Genomic DNA, 16704 nt, shown 5'->3' on the forward strand with positions numbered 1-16704 from the left:
CGGTTGAGTGCACAGCGCCAAATCCACGAGGGGGCCACATGCCCGCTGTTCAAACCTGGGGAGTGCAAAGCCACAGTCTCACAAGTCTCTACAATGGGTGGGTTGCCCACTGCCATATCCTGGGGAGTGCAAAGCCACAGTCTCTCAAGTCTCTACAGTGGGTGGGTTGCCCACTGCCATATCCTGGGGAGTGCAAAGCCACAGTCTCTCAAGTCTCTACAGTGGGTGGGTTACCCACTGCCATATCCTGGGGAGTGCAAAGCCACGGTCTCTCAGGTGGATGCCTTTCTCCACTGGTACTGGATGGGGCCTTGTGCCCAGAGTGCTTCATCCTGCCAAGGACAGAGGTAATGGATGTGATTCTCCACTGGTTCTGGAGGGGGTCTTGTGCCCAAAGTGCTTCATCCTGCCAAGGACAGAGGTAGTGGATGCCTTTCTCCACTGGTTCTGGAGGGGGCCTTGTGCCCAGAGTGCTTCATCCTGCCAAGGACAGAGGTAGTGGATGTGATTCTCCACTGGTTCTGGAGGGGAGCCTTGTGCCCAGAGTGCTTCATCCTGCCAATGACAGAGGTAGTGGATGTATCTCTCCACTGGTTCTGGAGGGGTCCTTGTGTCCAGAGTGCTTCATCCTGCTTGTGACGGACTCAGTAGCATCAGTGCCCTTGGCGCTCTTGGGCCAGCGGTGCTTGTTGCGGCGGTGTCCTGTTCAGCGGTGCTTGTGGCGGCGGTGTCCTGTTCATCGGTGCTTGTGGCGGCGGTGTCCTTGGCAGTGGTGCTTGTTGCGGCGGTGTCCTGTTCAGCAGTGCTTGTGGCGGCGGTGTCCAGTTCAGCGGTGCTTGTGGCGGCGGGGTCCTTGGCAGTGGCTCAGCTGCTGGAGGTCCTTCATGGCACAGCGGGGCTGATGCTGGCGGTCCTGTCTTGCCCAGCGGGGCTGGTGCTGGCGGTGGCCTCCTGGGCAGCTGGGCTGGTGCTGGCAGTGGCCTCCTGGGCAGCTGGGCTGGTGCTGGCAGTGGCCTCCTGTACAGCAGGGCTGGTGCTGGCGGTGGCCTCCTGGGCAGCAGGGCTGGTGCTGGCGGTGGCCTCCTGGGCAGCGGGGATGATGGTGATGGCCTCCTGGGCAGCGGGGATGATGGCAGTGGCCTCCTGGGCAGCAGGGCTGGTGCTGGTGGTTGCTTCCTGGGCAGCGGGGATGATGGCGTTGGCCTCCTGGGCAGCGTGGATGATGGTGGTTTTCTCCGCCATGCTGCTCATGCCAGACTTGCAGACTTTCTTTTTGCCCTTCTCCACCTTGGAAGGTGTCACAGCTGACTCCACACTCCCACCTGTACCCCTGGGAGCGGCTTTGGTGGCTGGAGTCTCCCCCCTCTCCCCCCGGGCACTGGCCAACTTTTGATGTTTGACAGGTGGGGGACTGTCCGTGCTGTGGCTCCGTGCCACACTGGCTGCCCTGGTGGCCGGTGCACTCCAGATTCCCATGACTACAGGCACCACTGGTCCCGGAGATGTTGTGGCTGAAGTGCTAGGTTGGGACCTGGAGAGTCGGGCCCTAGGAGACTGACGGGGTGGGGGAGGTGAGGGAAAGAGGTCAAGGTTGGACAGGAAAGTTTCTTCTGGACACTGGGACGGGTAGCTGGAGGGGGTTTGGGAGTGGAGGAAGAGGTTGTGATTGTAGGAGGTGTTTGTTTGGTGACTTTGGGTGAAGGTCGTGAGGTGAATGGCTGTTGGGTGGGTGTGTGCCTGCGTTTGTGTATCTTGGGAGGTGGCGTCACAGACACACTGGGAGAGGACACAGGGGACGTGTGAATGGCAGTGGGGGTGGTGACTGCACGTGAGCAGGGTGTGGTGGTGTGTGTGCTGGTGATGGAAGAAGTGGCTTAGATGTAGTGCATGCAGGTGTGGGTGTAGACGAGACTGGGAGGGAGGAGGGAGACGAGGAGGAGGGGGCAGAGTGGAGGCAGTGGATGTTGGTGTGTCTGCATGTGTGTGATGCTTGCGTGGGGTGTGTGGTGCTTAGGTTTGCCAGAGCTTCCCTTGTGTGTTGAGGTGTGTGCATGCTGGTCTGAAGGTGTGCTTGGGATAGGCTGAGGTAGAGGGGATTGGGTCTGGGTGGAGGAAGTTGGAGGGGGGAGGCTAGACAAAGGGACAATGGCTGCCATCAGTGCTGAGGCCAGAGTCTGAAAAGCTCGCTGAAGGGGCGCCTGACCAGAATGAATGCCCTCCAGGAATGCATTGGTTTGTTGCAACTGCCTCGCTACACCCTGGATGGCAGTCAAAATGGTAGACTGCCTGTTGGAAAATGGGTTATTGGTAAGGGCAGGTAGGTACCTACACCTAGCAACGAGCCACTAACCTCCACCTAGGTACAGTTAGGTCTCAGTAAATTAATCCCAGCTCAACCCTTGGTAGCTTGGCAACGAGCGTCAAGGCTTAACTTAGGAGACAGTGTGTAAAGCATTCAAATATCACAAAACAGTAATTAAATAAAACACAGGAAACAGTTTAAAAATCCAAAACCAATTTATAAAAATAGTTTATATTTTTATCTTTAAAATGACACAAAAACGATTAAAATCGGTTCAGGGGAACCGGAGATATGAATTTTTAAAGAATTATTATTTTTCTAGCGCTTAGAAACAAAAAGCGCCAATCGGGTCATCTGGTTGCACCAGGACCGGGGCAAAGTCAAAGTTTCAGGCCGACCGCGATGGAGCCCTGCTCGGCTACAAGTCGCGGGAGGCCTCGGTTAAAAAGTTACCTTCTGACTTAGTCTTTATTTTGAAGTTTTTCTTCACCGGGACGAACCTGCCAGTTGAATCTGACCTCCTGGAGCCCTTGTCCGGATATGCGATGTGGGTTTCCTCGGTGGAGATTTTTACCTTCGGACTTAGTCGTTTTTTCGAGATGAAAATCCTTCGACCGGGGTAAACCTGGATCTTGATCCGACGTCCGTGGAGCCCTTCTTGGATACGATGGCTGGGAGGTCCCGGTCAACTTTTTACCTTCGGACTTAGTCTCTTTTTCGGATGTTTTTCTTTACCGGGACGAACCACGAAGTCAGGCCGGGTCGCGGTTGAGGCAAGCCGGCTAGAATTTCCGCGGCGGGTCGGTCCCTCTCTGGAGCTTTTTTACAAAATTTGTCAAATCTTCTCCAAACTTCTGGGGCTTCACCCAGATGTTCTTTTAAGGTTCTTTTGGGGTCCACAGCTCACCCCAAGGGTCCAGAAGTTCTGTGATGGTCCTTGGGGGGTGCGGACTTCAACTCCCAGAATGCACCTGGCGCAAACTCCTTTTTGGCCACTGGACAGTGGTCAGCTGGTCACTTTTTCAGGAGTTGGTGCAGGGGACTCTGGATAGCAATTTTTCACCTGTAGCAAACAGGGAGTCCCTCCTTGAACCAGTTGAAGCCAGGCAAAGTCCTTCTTGTGGTGAAGCCCAAGTGTGCAGCTGGTGCAGTCCTTCTGAGTGCAGGTTCCAGGTGCAGGCCAGGGGTCCAGCAGGGCAGTCCTTCTTCTCCTTTAGTTCCTTCTTCTTGAAATTTGGTGGGGATCTGAGGTGTGGGGGCAGGTCTGCCAGTTTTATCCTTGCTCCTGGGTGAAAAGCAGGGGGGCCCTGGTTCTCCAATCAGGGACAGGGTCGTCCCCCTGTGATGACCACTTCCTGGGAAGTGTGGCAAAAATCCATCCCAGAAGGCAACAGTCTCTAAAAATCCAACATGGATGAATCTGATTTTTGGAGGTTACATCTGGCTGAGCCCACCCACTGGTGTGGCTAAAAATCATAAACACACCCCTCTCCTGCCCTCTCCTAATCTAATCAAGGGGGCACCTAGCTGTCTGGGGTTGCAGGATGTGGGGGTGTTGCTGGGTGCTCCAGATGTCCTTCTCTGCCTTTGAAGACCAGTTTGGCAGCCCTCCCCCTTCCTGCCTCCCCATCTGCTGAGGGGAGATTCTCTCCCCCAAGCACATTCCTTTGTGTGAAGCCAGGCCACTTCACACCTCATCAAGGCAGCCTGGCAGAAGCTGCTGCAGGCTGGCCAATCAGAGCACAGCAGCAAAAACAATGCAGAGCTGAAATTGGCAACTTTTTAGGTAAAGTCTAAACTTTTTACCTGAACAAGTAATATTAAATCCCACAACTGGAAGTTGTGGGATTTATTACAACAATTAATTTGATGCCAAATTCTTGGTATGTAACATTTAAGGAGACTTTAAAATTTAAAATAAAGTCTGCCCATTCTAGCCTATGAAGGCCATTTACTTCTATGAGGGAAAAACGAATTTGGCTGTTTTTACCTCACCAGGGCTTATAAATCTATTTTTATAAAGTCCCTGCTTATAGTTACATGGCACCCAGCCCTAGAGGCACATAGGGCACACCTTAGGGGTGACTTATATGTAAAAATAAGGTACTTTAAGACTTTGGAAGTACCTTTAATTCCAAAGTCGAATTTGCATATAACTTTAATTTAAAAGCAGCCAGCAAGGCAGGCTTGCTTTTAAAATGACACTGGGCACCTCAGCAGTGCACCTAGGTGTGCACCACCTATGCTGTGGTCCCTAAACCTACATGCCCTACCATATACTAGGGACTTATAGGTAGGTTAACTTAGCCAATTATAATTAGCCTAATTTGCATATCCATTTTACACAGAGCACAGGCCCTGGGACTGGTTAGCAGTACCCAGGGCACAGCCAAGAGTCAGTAACCACCAGTACCTATCCAAAAAGAGTGGGGGTGATCAGGCAAAAAAAGGAGGACTTTCCTACACTGCCCCCCCCAGATGAAAGGTGATGGGTACTAACCTACACCCTGGTAGTCCTCATCAGCTAAGTGGAAAAACCTGGAAAGGCCATCTGCATTGGCATGGGCAGTCCCAGGTCTGTGCTCCACTGTGAAGTCCATCCCCTGTAAGGAAATGGACCACCTTAACAGTTTTGGGTTTTCCCCCCTCATCTGCATCAACCATCTGAGAGGTCTGTGGTCAGTTTGTACACGGAAGTGAGTGCCAAACAAGTAAGGCCTCAACTTCTTCAGGGACCAGACCACAGCAAAGGCCTCCCTCTCAATGGCACTCCATTTTTTCTCTCTAGGGAGTAGTCGCCTGCTGATGAAGGCAACTGGGTGATCATGGCCCTCTTCATTAACTTGTACTAACACTGCCCCAATCCCTTCCTCTGAAGCATCTGTTTGTACTACAAACTCCTTGCTATAGTCAGGGGCCAGTATCTCTGGTGCTGAACACATAGCCTGCTTTAGGGTGTCAAAAGCTTTCTGACACTCTGGGGTCCAAATGACCTTCTTGGGCTGTTTCTTGGAGGTAAGCTCAGTCAGAGGGGCCACTATGGTCCCAAAATTCTGAACAAACCTCCTGTAGCACCCAGTCAGGCCAAGAAAGGCCCTGACCTGAGTCTGGGTTTTAGGAGCCTCCCAATCCAGAATAGTCTGGATCTTGGTCTGGAGAGGTTGTACATGGCCTCCACCAACAAGGTGGCCCAGGTACACAACAGAGCTTTGCCCTATCTGGCACTTGCTTGCCTTGATAGTCAGGCCTGCTTGAAGCAGGGCCTGAAGCACTTCCTTCAGGTGGACCAGGTGGTCCCTCCAGGTGGAACTAAATACAGCTATATCATCCAGATAAGCTGCACTGAAAGATTCCAACCCAGATAGGACTCTGTTCACCAACCGTTGGAAGGTGGCAGGAGCATTTTTCATGCCAAAGGGCATCACCTTGAACTGAAAGTGGCCCTCTGGTGTGGAAAATGCTGACCTCTCCTTAGCTCTTGGACTTAAGGCAATCTGCCAATATCCTGAGGTCAGATCAAATGTGCTCAGGAATTTGGCAGCCCCCAACCTGTCAATGAGCTCATCAGCTCTAGGTATGGGGTGAGCATCAGTCCTAGTGACTGCGTTTAGACCTCTGTAGTCCACACAGAATCTCAATTCTTTCTTCCCACCTTGGGGATTAGCTTTGGGCACCAGTACCACTGGACTGGACCAAGGACTATCAGAGGGCTCAATTACCTTGAGGTCCAACATCTTAGCCACTTCAGCTTTGATGTTGGCCTTGACCTGGTCAGACAGCCTGTACAGCTTGTTCTTGACAGGCAAGCTGTCACCAGTGTCAACATCATGGACACACCAATTGGTGAGTCCTGGGGTCAGGGAGAACAGACTAGCAAACTGTCCCAAAACTTGCTTACAGTCTTTTTGTTGCTGATCTGTCAATTTGGGAGAGAGTACCACTCCCTCCACTGACCCATCTTTTGCCTTTGAGGACAGGAGGTCTGGCAGAGGTTCACCCTCCTCCTCCTTCCCTTCATCAGTGACCATTAGCATGGTCATGTCTGCCCTGTCCTGGTGGGGTTTCATCCTGTTTACATGCAGGATCCTGTGAGGATTCCTGGGGGTGCCAAGGTCCACCAAGTAGGTGACCTCACCTTTTTTCTCCAGAATTGGATAGGGCCCAGTCCATTTGGCCTGAAGTGCCCTAGGAGCCATAGGCTCCAAAACCCACACCAGCTGTCCTGGGTGATACTCAGGCAGGGTAGCCTTTTGATCATGCCAGAGCTTCATGAGCTCCTGGCTGGCCTCCAGGTTTCTGCTTGCCTTCTTCATATACTCAGCCATGCGTGACCGCAGGCCCAGTACATAATCTAGCACATTCTCCTTGGATTCTTTGAGAGGCTTTTCCCAAGACTCTCTCACCAAGCACAATGGGCCTCTTACAGGGTGCCCAAACAGTAACTCAAAGGGGCTGAATCCAACCCCCTTCTGTGGCACCTCTCTGTAGGCAAACAGCAGGCATGGGAGGAGGACATCCCATCTCCTCCTGAGTTTGTCAGACAAACCCATGATCATGCCCTTCAGGGTCTTATTAAATCTTTCCACAAGACCATTGGTCTGTGGGTGGTAGGGGGTGGTGAACTTATAAGTAACACCACATTCATCCCACATGGCTTTCAGATAGGCTGACATAAAGTTTGTGCCCCTATCTGAGACCACCTCCTTTGGGAATCCCACTCTGGTGAACACACCAAGTAGGGCCCTAGCCACTGTGGGAGCAGTGACTGTCCGGAGGGGTATTGCCTCAGGGTACCTGGTGGCATGGTCCACTACCACCACAATGTACCTGTTACCTGAAGCAGTTGGTGGGTCTAGGGGACCAACAATGTCAATCCCCACCCGCTCAAAGGGAGTCCCAACCACTGGCAGTGGTATCAGGGGAGCCTTTGGTTTGCCTCCTGTCTTGCCACTGGCTTGACAGGTGACACAGGAGCTGCAAAACTCCCTGACTTTTTCTGACATTTGGGGCCAATAAAAATGGTTGACCAGCCTGTTCCAGGTCTTGGTCTGTCCCAAATGACCAGCTAAGGGGATATCATGGCTTAAGGTAAGGAGGAATTCTCTATACTTCTGGGGGACCACTACTCTCCTAGTAGCCCCTGGTTTGAGGGCCCTTGCCTCAGTGTAGAGAACTCCATCCTCCCAGTAAACCTTGTTTGACCCACTGGTATCCCCTTGTTCTTGCCTGGCAGCAGTCTGCCTCAGGCCCTCAAGAGTGGGACACTCTCTTTGTCCCTGGCACAAATCTTCTCTGGTGGGCCCACCTGCCCCTTGCAGTTCTGCCAAGTCAGGCATAGTTTTCAGGGAAAGTGTCCCTCCCTCAGAGTTCAGATCCTCCCCCTTAGGGTTGGATTCTTCCTGACCCTCTGTACTTGTTGGGGCTGGCAATCCAGACCCAGTGCCCTCTCTCTTTTTCTTGGAGGCTTGGCCCATTGTTCCAGGGTCCAAGTGTCCAGCATTTCCTTGTTGTGCTGCCTGTGACCTGGTCACAGCACACACCCATTCAGGGAGGTCCAGCATCTGTGCATGGACCCTTCTCTCCACTTCTGACCATTCAGATGCTTCAAGATCATTTCCCAGCAGACACTCTACTGGGAGGGCAGGAGCTACAGCTACCTTTTTAGGGCCAGTCACACCTCCCCATTCCAGACTCACCATAGCCATGGGATGGAGTTTGGTTCTGCTATCTGCATAAGTCACCTGGTGGAAGACACCAGGTAAAACCTGCTCTGGAGAAACCAGCTTTTCTGTGACCATTGTCACACTGGCTCCTGTATCTCTCAGAGCTTCCACTTCAGTCCCATTGACTTTAGGCCTCTGCCTATACCTCTCCATGATGGGAGGTAAGGTGGCCATAGTTGCAATGTCCACCCCACCCACGGATACTAAGGTGACCTCAGTGTACCCTGATTCCACCCCTGGGCCAACTTCCACCCCCAACCCTACACTAGCAATCCCCTGGGATTGCCCACCAGTGGGGGGCTTCTTGGAGCAGATAGCATCTCCTCTTTTATATCCAGGTTGATGACAATCAAAACACTTGCCGGCCTTAGCAAGCTCCTGAAACCTTCCTGCTTTAGCAGGATCATAATTCTTTCCCTGATACCCTTTCCCTTTAAAAGTGAATTGGCTCGGGGCTCCCCCTCCCTGAGAAGTTTTTGGGGACTCTTGTGAGGACTCTTTGGGTTTTTTATCATCTTTCCCCTGGTTCTTCCCCTGAGAAGAACCATGTTCTCCCTTTTTCTGATCACCCCCTGGGGGTTTCTGGTTAACCCTAGTTCTTAACCAGTCATCTGCTGCCTCCCCCAGCTCTCTGGGGTTGGTCAACCTAGAGTCTACTAGATACTGGCGGAGCCTCTCTTGGACACAATTAGTTAGAAGGTGCTTCCTCATAATCAAATTGTACAGCCCCTCAAAGGTACTTACCCTGTTGCCCTGTATCCAGCCCTCCAGTGCCTTTACTGAAATGTCCACAAAGTCCACCCAGGACTGGGTGCTTGTCTTTTGGGTGTCCCTAAACTTGAGCCTATACTGCTCTGGGGTCAGACCAAACTTTTTAGTCAAGCAACTCTTCATACTGGGGTATGAGTCTGCATCCTCCCCACTCATGGTTAGGAGCCTATCCCTCCCAGAGTTGGGAACTAACTCCCAAAGAAGTGAACCCCAGTACTGAGGCTTGACTATCCTCATCTGGAGGGCCCTCTCAAAGGCCCCCAGCCACTTATCTATGTCATCCCCTTCTACATAGGCAGGAACCACCCCTTTGGGTAATCTGGGGGCAAAACCCCCACCCAGGGACACCTCAGCCTCTTTATCGCTGCCACCATCTCTTTTCTCTTTGCTTGCCCACTTTTTCTTTTCTAGGGCCAGCTTTTCTGCTTCCAAAGCTATGTATGCTAGCTGGGTCTCCAGCTCTCTTTCTCTGATGGATGGGTTCTCTCCTCCTGAAGGGACCCCCTTCCTACCACTAGCTTTGGGTCTGCCCCTAGTGACTGTATCTACTGAGGACCGTTCTTCCTCTTCCTCACTTAGGCTCAGATGCCTTCCCTCCCCTGAGTGGTTAGAGTTAGCATCTTCCCCTTTTTCTTCCTCCTCTGGAGCTTCCTCTGTCTCTACCTCTTGGGCCTCAGCCCATGCTGTCAGGGATTTAATCAGGATTTGCTTCCTGAGATCTGTGGTTGCAGGCAACCCTCTTTCAATACACAACCCCCTAAGCTGGACTACTGTCAGTGTGGGTAGGCTAGCCGGATCAAGCTCCATGGTTCCCTAGTTTTGTGTCAACAAAAACTTTTTGCAAAAATTGGAAACAAGAATTTAGAAAAATTACAAAAATTCAATAATTGAAATTAATCCAAATTAATAATTAATAAAAGAAAAGAAAAAAAAAAATAAAAAATAAAAAAAAATTGCACTAAGACAATTTAAAGGATTTTTAATTTGTTTTACTTAAAACTGTAACGTGATACTGAACACAAGTACAGGATCCCACCGCTGCCACCAAAAATGTTGGAAAATGGGTTATTGGTAAGGGCAGGTAGGTACCTACACCTAGCAACAAGCCACTAACCTCCACCTAGGTACAGTTAGGTCTCAGTAAATTAATCCCAGCTCAACCCTTGGTAGCTTGGCAACGAGCGTCAAGGCTTAACTTAGGAGACAGTGTGTAAAGCATTCAAATATCACAAAACAGTAATTTAATAAAACACAGGAAACAGTTTAAAAATCCAAAACCAATTTATAAAAATAGTTTATATTTTTATCTTTAAAATGACACAAAAACGATTAAAATCGGTTCAGGGGAACCGGAGATATGAATTTTTAAAGAATTATTATTTTTCTAGCGCTTAGAAACAAAAAGCGCCAATCGGGTCATCTGGTTGCACCAGGACCGGGGCAAAGTCAAAGTTTCAGGCCGACCGCGATGGAGCCCTGCTCGACTACAAGTCGCGGGAGGCCTCGGTTAAAAAGTTACCTTCTGACTTAGTCTTTATTTTGAAGTTTTTCTTCACCGGGACGAACCTGCCAGTTGAATCCGACCTCCTGGAGCCCTTGTCCGGATACGCGATGTGGGTTTCCTCTGTGGAGATTTTTACCTTCGGACTTAGTCGTTTTTTCGAGATGAAAATCCTTCGACCGGGGTAAACCTGGATCTTGATCCGACGTCCGTGGAGCCCTTCTCGGATACGATGGCTGGGAGGTCCCGGTCAACTTTTTACCTTCGGACTTAGTCTCTTTTTCGGATGTTTTTCTTTACCGGGATGAACCACGAAGTCAGGCCGGGTCGCGGTTGAGGCAAGCCGGCTAGAATTTCCGCAGCGGGTCGGTCCCTCTCTGGAGCTTTTTTACAAAATTTGTCAAATCTTCTCCAAACTTCTGGGGCTTCACCCAGATGTTCTTTTAAGGTTCTTTTGGGGTCCACAGCTCACCCCAAGGGTCCAGAAGTTCTGTGATGGTCCTTGGGGGGTGCGGACTTCAACTCCCAGAATGCACCTGGCGCAAACTCCTTTTTGGCCACTGGACAGTGGTCAGCTGGTCACTTTTTCAGGAGTTGGTGCAGGGGACTCTGGATAGCAATTTTTCACCTGTAGCAAACAGGGAGTCCCTCCTTGAACCAGTTGAAGCCAGGCAAAGTCCTTCTTGTGGTGAAGCCCAAGTGTGCAGCTGGTGCAGTCCTTCTGAGTGCAGGTTCCAGGTGCAGGCCAGCGGTCCAGCAGGGCAGTCCTTCTTCTCCTTTAGTTCCTTCTTCTTGAAATTTGGTGGGGATCTGAGGTGTGGGGGCAGGTCTGCCAGTTTTATCCTTGCTCCTGGGTGAAAAGCAGGGGGGCCCTGGTTCTCCAATCAGGGACAGGGTCGTCCCCCTGTGATGACCACTTCCTGGAAAGTGTGGCAAAAATCCATCCCAGAAGGCAGCAGTCTCTAAAAATCCAACATGGATGAATCTGATTTTTGGAGGTTACATCTGGCTGAGCCCACCCACTGGTGTGGCTAAAAATCATAAACACACCCCTCTCCTGCCCTCTCCTAATCTAATCAAGGGGGCACCTAGCTGTCTGGGGTTGCAGGATGTGGGGGTGTTGCTGGGTGCTCCAGATGTCCTTCTCTGCCTTTGAAGACCAGTTTGGCAGCCCTCCCCCTTCCTGCCTCCCCATCTGCTGAGGGGAGATTCTCTCCCCCAAGCACATTCCTTTGTGTGAAGCCAGGCCACTTCACACCTCATCAAGGCAGCCTGGCAGAAGCTGCTGCAGGCTGGCCAATCAGAGCACAGCAGCAAAAACAATGCAGAGCTGAAATTGGCAACTTTTTAGGTAAAGTCTAAACTTTTTACCTGAACAAGTTATATTAAATCCCACAACTGGAAGTTGTGGGATTTATTACAACAATTAATTTGATACCAAATTCTTGGTATGTAACATTTAAGGAGACTTTAAAATTTAAAATAAAGTCTGCCCATTCTAGCCTATGAAGGCCATTTACTTCTATGAGGGAAAAACGAATTTGGCTGTTTTTACCTCACCAGGGCTTATAAATCTATTTTTATAAAGTCCCTGCTTATAGTTACATGGCACCCAGCCCTAGGGGCACATAGGGCACACCTTAGGGGTGACTTATATGTAAAAATAAGGTAGTTTAAGACTTTGGAAGTACCTTTAATTCCAAAGTCGAATTTGCATATAACTTTAATTTAAAAGCAGCCAGCAAGGCAGGCTTGCTTTTAAAATGACACTGGGCACCTCAGCAGTGCACCTAGGTGTGCACCACCTATGCTGTGGTCCCTAAACCTACATGCCCTACCATATACTAGGGACTTATAGGTAGGTTAACTTAGCCAATTATAATTAGCCTAATTTGCATATCCATTTTACACAGAGCACAGGCCCTGGGACTGGTTAGCAGTACCCAGGGCACAGCCAAGAGTCAGTAACCACCAGTACCTATCCAAAAAGAGTGGGGGTGATCAGGCAAAAAAAGGAGGACTTTCCTACACTGCCCAACAGTGAGGGACCTGAGGAGTTCACTGGCCTCCTCACTGAGGGCACCAGGGGTGACTGGGGCAGGGCCTGAGGTGCCTGGGGCGAAGGTGATGCCCACCCTCCTGGGTGACCGGGCACAGGGCAAAGGCTGAGGGGCTGCTGGGAGGGAGGTGCTGGTAGGGGGGTTGGTGGCTGTACTTGTAGATGCGGGGGCACAGATGTTGCCGCCACCACAAGGGAGCTCCCACCAGAGGACGAGTCCGTATCACTGGTCTCAGCTCCTGTACCTGCTGTGGAGCTCCCCTCGCCCTCCGTCCCACTGGTGAACTCGGAGTCCGTTGTCTCGCCCTCCAGGGCCATGTGGGATGCAGCTCCCTCCTGCTCCGGTGCCACTGCTCCTCCGTCTGATGATGCTAATGCGCAAAAGAACAGGGAGACCACAAAAAGGGGGGGAACGACAGAAGAAAGACATGTTGAGTGCATGCAATACCGCTACCGTTGGCAAACACGACAGACACAGAAGCCCCCTGCACTACGCCACGCACTTGGAGTCCACTGTTCAATCCCTGGGACATGGCCTACAAGGCTATGGCCGACATCTGCACACATGGATGACACAGGAGCCTGACTAGGTGTACTTGGCACTGTATACAGGTGGGGTGGGGTGCCACAGTGTCTGCCAGAAGAAGGTGACATAACTAGCACACTCGCCCTGTTCTAGGGAAAGCCACAGCCCACCTCCCCCACCCAGACACCTCCACTGCGCGCAAAATCAGCAGAATGAGAGTGTACTCACCCCCTTGTGGCTGCTGTGATGCCCTCAAGCGCCCATCCAACTCCAGGTACGCCACCCCCAGGATCCTGAACATCAGGGGGGTCATGGTGCGACGGGCACCCCTCCCACGTTGGGAGGCCATCCCGAGCTGGGCCTCCGCCGTATTCTTGCTCCAGCGGCGAATGTCCTCCCATCTCTTACGGCAGTGGGTGCTCCGTCTGTGGTAGACCCCCAGGGTCCGGACGTCCTTGGCGATGGCACGCCAAATATCCTTTTTCTGGTGGGCGCTGACCTACATGAATTGTACAGGGGGAAAAGAAAAGTTATTACCAACTGCACCGTCAGTCATTGGCCCCATCCCAACCCTTGTCATGTGGCACATGCACTCACCGTCGTTTCATGCACGCCTCAATCTCCCCCCACATCTTTCATCCACCCCACTCCACACAGGCATAGCCCATACAGCATGCTCCCAGTGTACTTACATGTTTGTCTGGTGGACTGTAGAGTAGCATTTACTGGGGAGGACCCTATCTACGAGCTTCTCCAACTCCTCCAATGTGAAGGCAGGGGCCCTTTCCCCAGACGCACGAGCCATTGTCTCTTCCAGACTGAGGTCACAGCAGCACTTGCAGTTTAGGTCCTCTCCTGTTGAAGATCAGGTATCGAGTGATTGTACAGAAAGAAAATGGCGGTCACGTCCGCGGCGGTGCGTACCGTCACCGCCGGTGTACATTCTCATTGGCCCCTGGGACCCATAGGGTCCAATGTTAACCAATGCAGAATTGCGCTGCGGTCTTCGACCGCCTACGGCGACGGTGCACAATGCCAGCACAGCTACCTCACATCCCATTGTCCCACATTACAGGTCAGGCAGCCGCCATTTCAGGGGCCCACATGGCTTAATTTCAAACTGCGTCACACATACCTAGGCCTTGCCTTAACACTCATACAGGCCAAATTTCGGATTAGGATTCATGTTCTGTGTAAGCTGTGGGTACGTACCTCTGAGTTGGTTGACTCTGTGCTCGCTGTTGTCCTTCATAGGCACCGTCCGCTGGGACATGTGAGGAGATGGCGGCATCCTCCGGTGTACAGACCGCTGGTAGACCTTTCGACAATAGAGGAAAGACATGTGATCATCACCTACAGGCTTGATCATGCCGCAATCCTGGAACTGTGTGCCCAGCTGGAGCCAGACCTGATGTCAGCTATCCGCCATCCCACAGGAATCCCCTCTCCAGTGCAGGTGCTGTCAGTACTCCATTTCCTTGCAAGTGGGTCATTTCAAACAACAGTGGCCATAGCATCAGGGATGTCCCAGCCTATGTTTTCCAACGTGTTGTCCAGAGTGTTGTCTGCCCTGCTGAAACACATGCGGAGCTACATCGTTTTCCCTCAGGTGGAGGATTTGCCTACAGTGAAAGGTGACTTCTATGCCCTGGGACATATCCCCAACATCATAGGTGCCATTGATGGGACACATGTGGCTTTGGTACCCCCCGCAGGAGTGAACAGGTGTACAGATACCGGAAGAATTATCATTCCATGAATGTGCAGATGGTGTGTTTGGCCCACCAGTACATCTCCCATGTAAATGCCAAATTCACTGGCTCAGTGCATGACGCTTACATCCTGTGGAATAGCAGCATCCCTTATGTGATGGGTCAACTCCAGAGGCACTGTGTGTGGCTATAAGGTGAGCACCTGGAAGCAAGTCAGTGGGAATGGTTGTCTGAGTCTGAGGATATCCCTGCAGGTTAGTGTGTGTCTAACAGTTGTCTCTCGCCATTTGCAGGTGACTCTGGTTACCCCAACCTGTCATGGCTACTGACCCCAGTGAGAAATCCCAGGACAATGGCAGAGGAACGCTACAATGAGGCCCATGGGCGAACTCGGCGGATTATAGAGCTGACCTTCGGCCTCCTGAAGGCCAGGTTCAGGTGCCTCCATATGACAGGTGGATCCCTATTCTACTCACCAAAGAAGGTGTGCCAGATCATCGTGGTCTGCTGTATGCTTCACAACTTAGGTTTGCGACGACAGGTGCCTTTTCTGCAGGAGGATGGTCCAGATGGCGGTGTTGTTGCAGCTGTGGAGCCTGTGGACAGTGAAGATGAGGAAGCAGAAGAAGAGGACATGGACAACAGGATCTCGATGACCCTGCAATATTTCCAGTGAGACACAGGTAAGAATACAAACCAGCTTACTACATGTACTTTAACACTACTACCTCTCAACTGTCTGTCGTTTTTACCCAGTGTATGGTCACTGAGTTGTCACTTTCCCTTACGATTTCACAGATGTGGGACCCACTGTGTGACATCTGCTTTGTTTCCTCATGGACTAGAGCTGTGTGACATAGGTATGTTGACATTACATTTGAAAGAGCATTTTGCCACTGTAATTGCTAATACACTATTTCGAAATCACAGACTGACTCCAGAGTGTTTTGTGCTTCAGGGGTGTTTATTTAAGTGCTCAATATTGGAGGGGGTTGTAAAATGGTGAGGGGTGATGGTGGAGGAATGTCCATGACAGAGTCCAGTCTATTAGTCTCACAGGTGCATTGCCCAAATGGGCATAGGAAGTGGAGCTGGGGCAATTTGAGGATGGACAGGGTGACAAAGTGGGACAGAAGGATGACATTCAGGGTGGTCTAATTTCTTGGCGGGGGTCTTGGCATTGTTCTCTTTCTTTGTCCTGGATCTCAGGGACCGTTTGCGGGGTGGTTCACCCTCTGCAGGGGGTGGGGTGTTGGTGTGGTGGTCCTGTGGCGGTGCCTCCTGTCCACTAGCGCTGGCGGAGGTGGTGGGCAGTTCATCGTCCAGGCTAGCGTCAGGGACCCCTTGTTGTGCCACTGTGTCCCTCCTGGTGTTGAGGACTTCCTTCAGCACCCCTACGATGGTGCCCACGGGGGAATTGATGGATCTGAGTTCCTCCCTGAAGCCCAAATACTGTTCCTCCTGCAGGCGCTGGGTCTCCTGAAATTTGGCCAGTACCGTTGCCATCGTCTCCAGGGAATGGTGGTAGATTCCCATGATGTTGGAGAGGGCCTCGTGGAGAGTGGGTTCCCTTGGCCTATCCTCCCCCTGTCACACAGCAGCCCTCCCAGTTCCCCTGTGTTCCTGGGCCTCCATCCCCTGGACCGTGTGCCCACTGCCCCCAGGTCCCTGTTGTTGTTGGGGTGGTGGGTTAACCTGGGTTCCCTGTAGTGGTGGACACACTGCTGATTGAGGTGTCCTGGGGACAGAGGTATGGGCCCGCTGGGTGGGTGCTGTGCTGGTGTTTCCAGAGGGGGGAAGCTCTGTGGTGGCCTGTGACTGTCTCAGGGGAACCGACTGTCCAGAGGTCCCCGATGGGCCGGGCTGGTCATCTAGATCCAGTTGGACAGAGGTGCTGTCATCACTGTGGGCCTCTTCTGTTGGTGGTGTGGACATGTGTGGACCCTCCTGTCCGGTGACGTTGGGTAGGGGTCCTGCAGGGGTATAAAAGGATGTTTATTACATCTGTGTGTGGCATGGTGTGCAATGGGTGGGTGACCGTGTACCCCAGTGCTTGCATTGTTGTGTGGGACCTTGTGTGATAATTTGTTTGGGGTGTGTGTGAGTATGT

Source organism: Pleurodeles waltl, chromosome 11, assembly GCF_031143425.1.
Source record: "Pleurodeles waltl isolate 20211129_DDA chromosome 11, aPleWal1.hap1.20221129, whole genome shotgun sequence".
Taxonomy (NCBI): Eukaryota; Metazoa; Chordata; class Amphibia; order Caudata; family Salamandridae; genus Pleurodeles; species Pleurodeles waltl.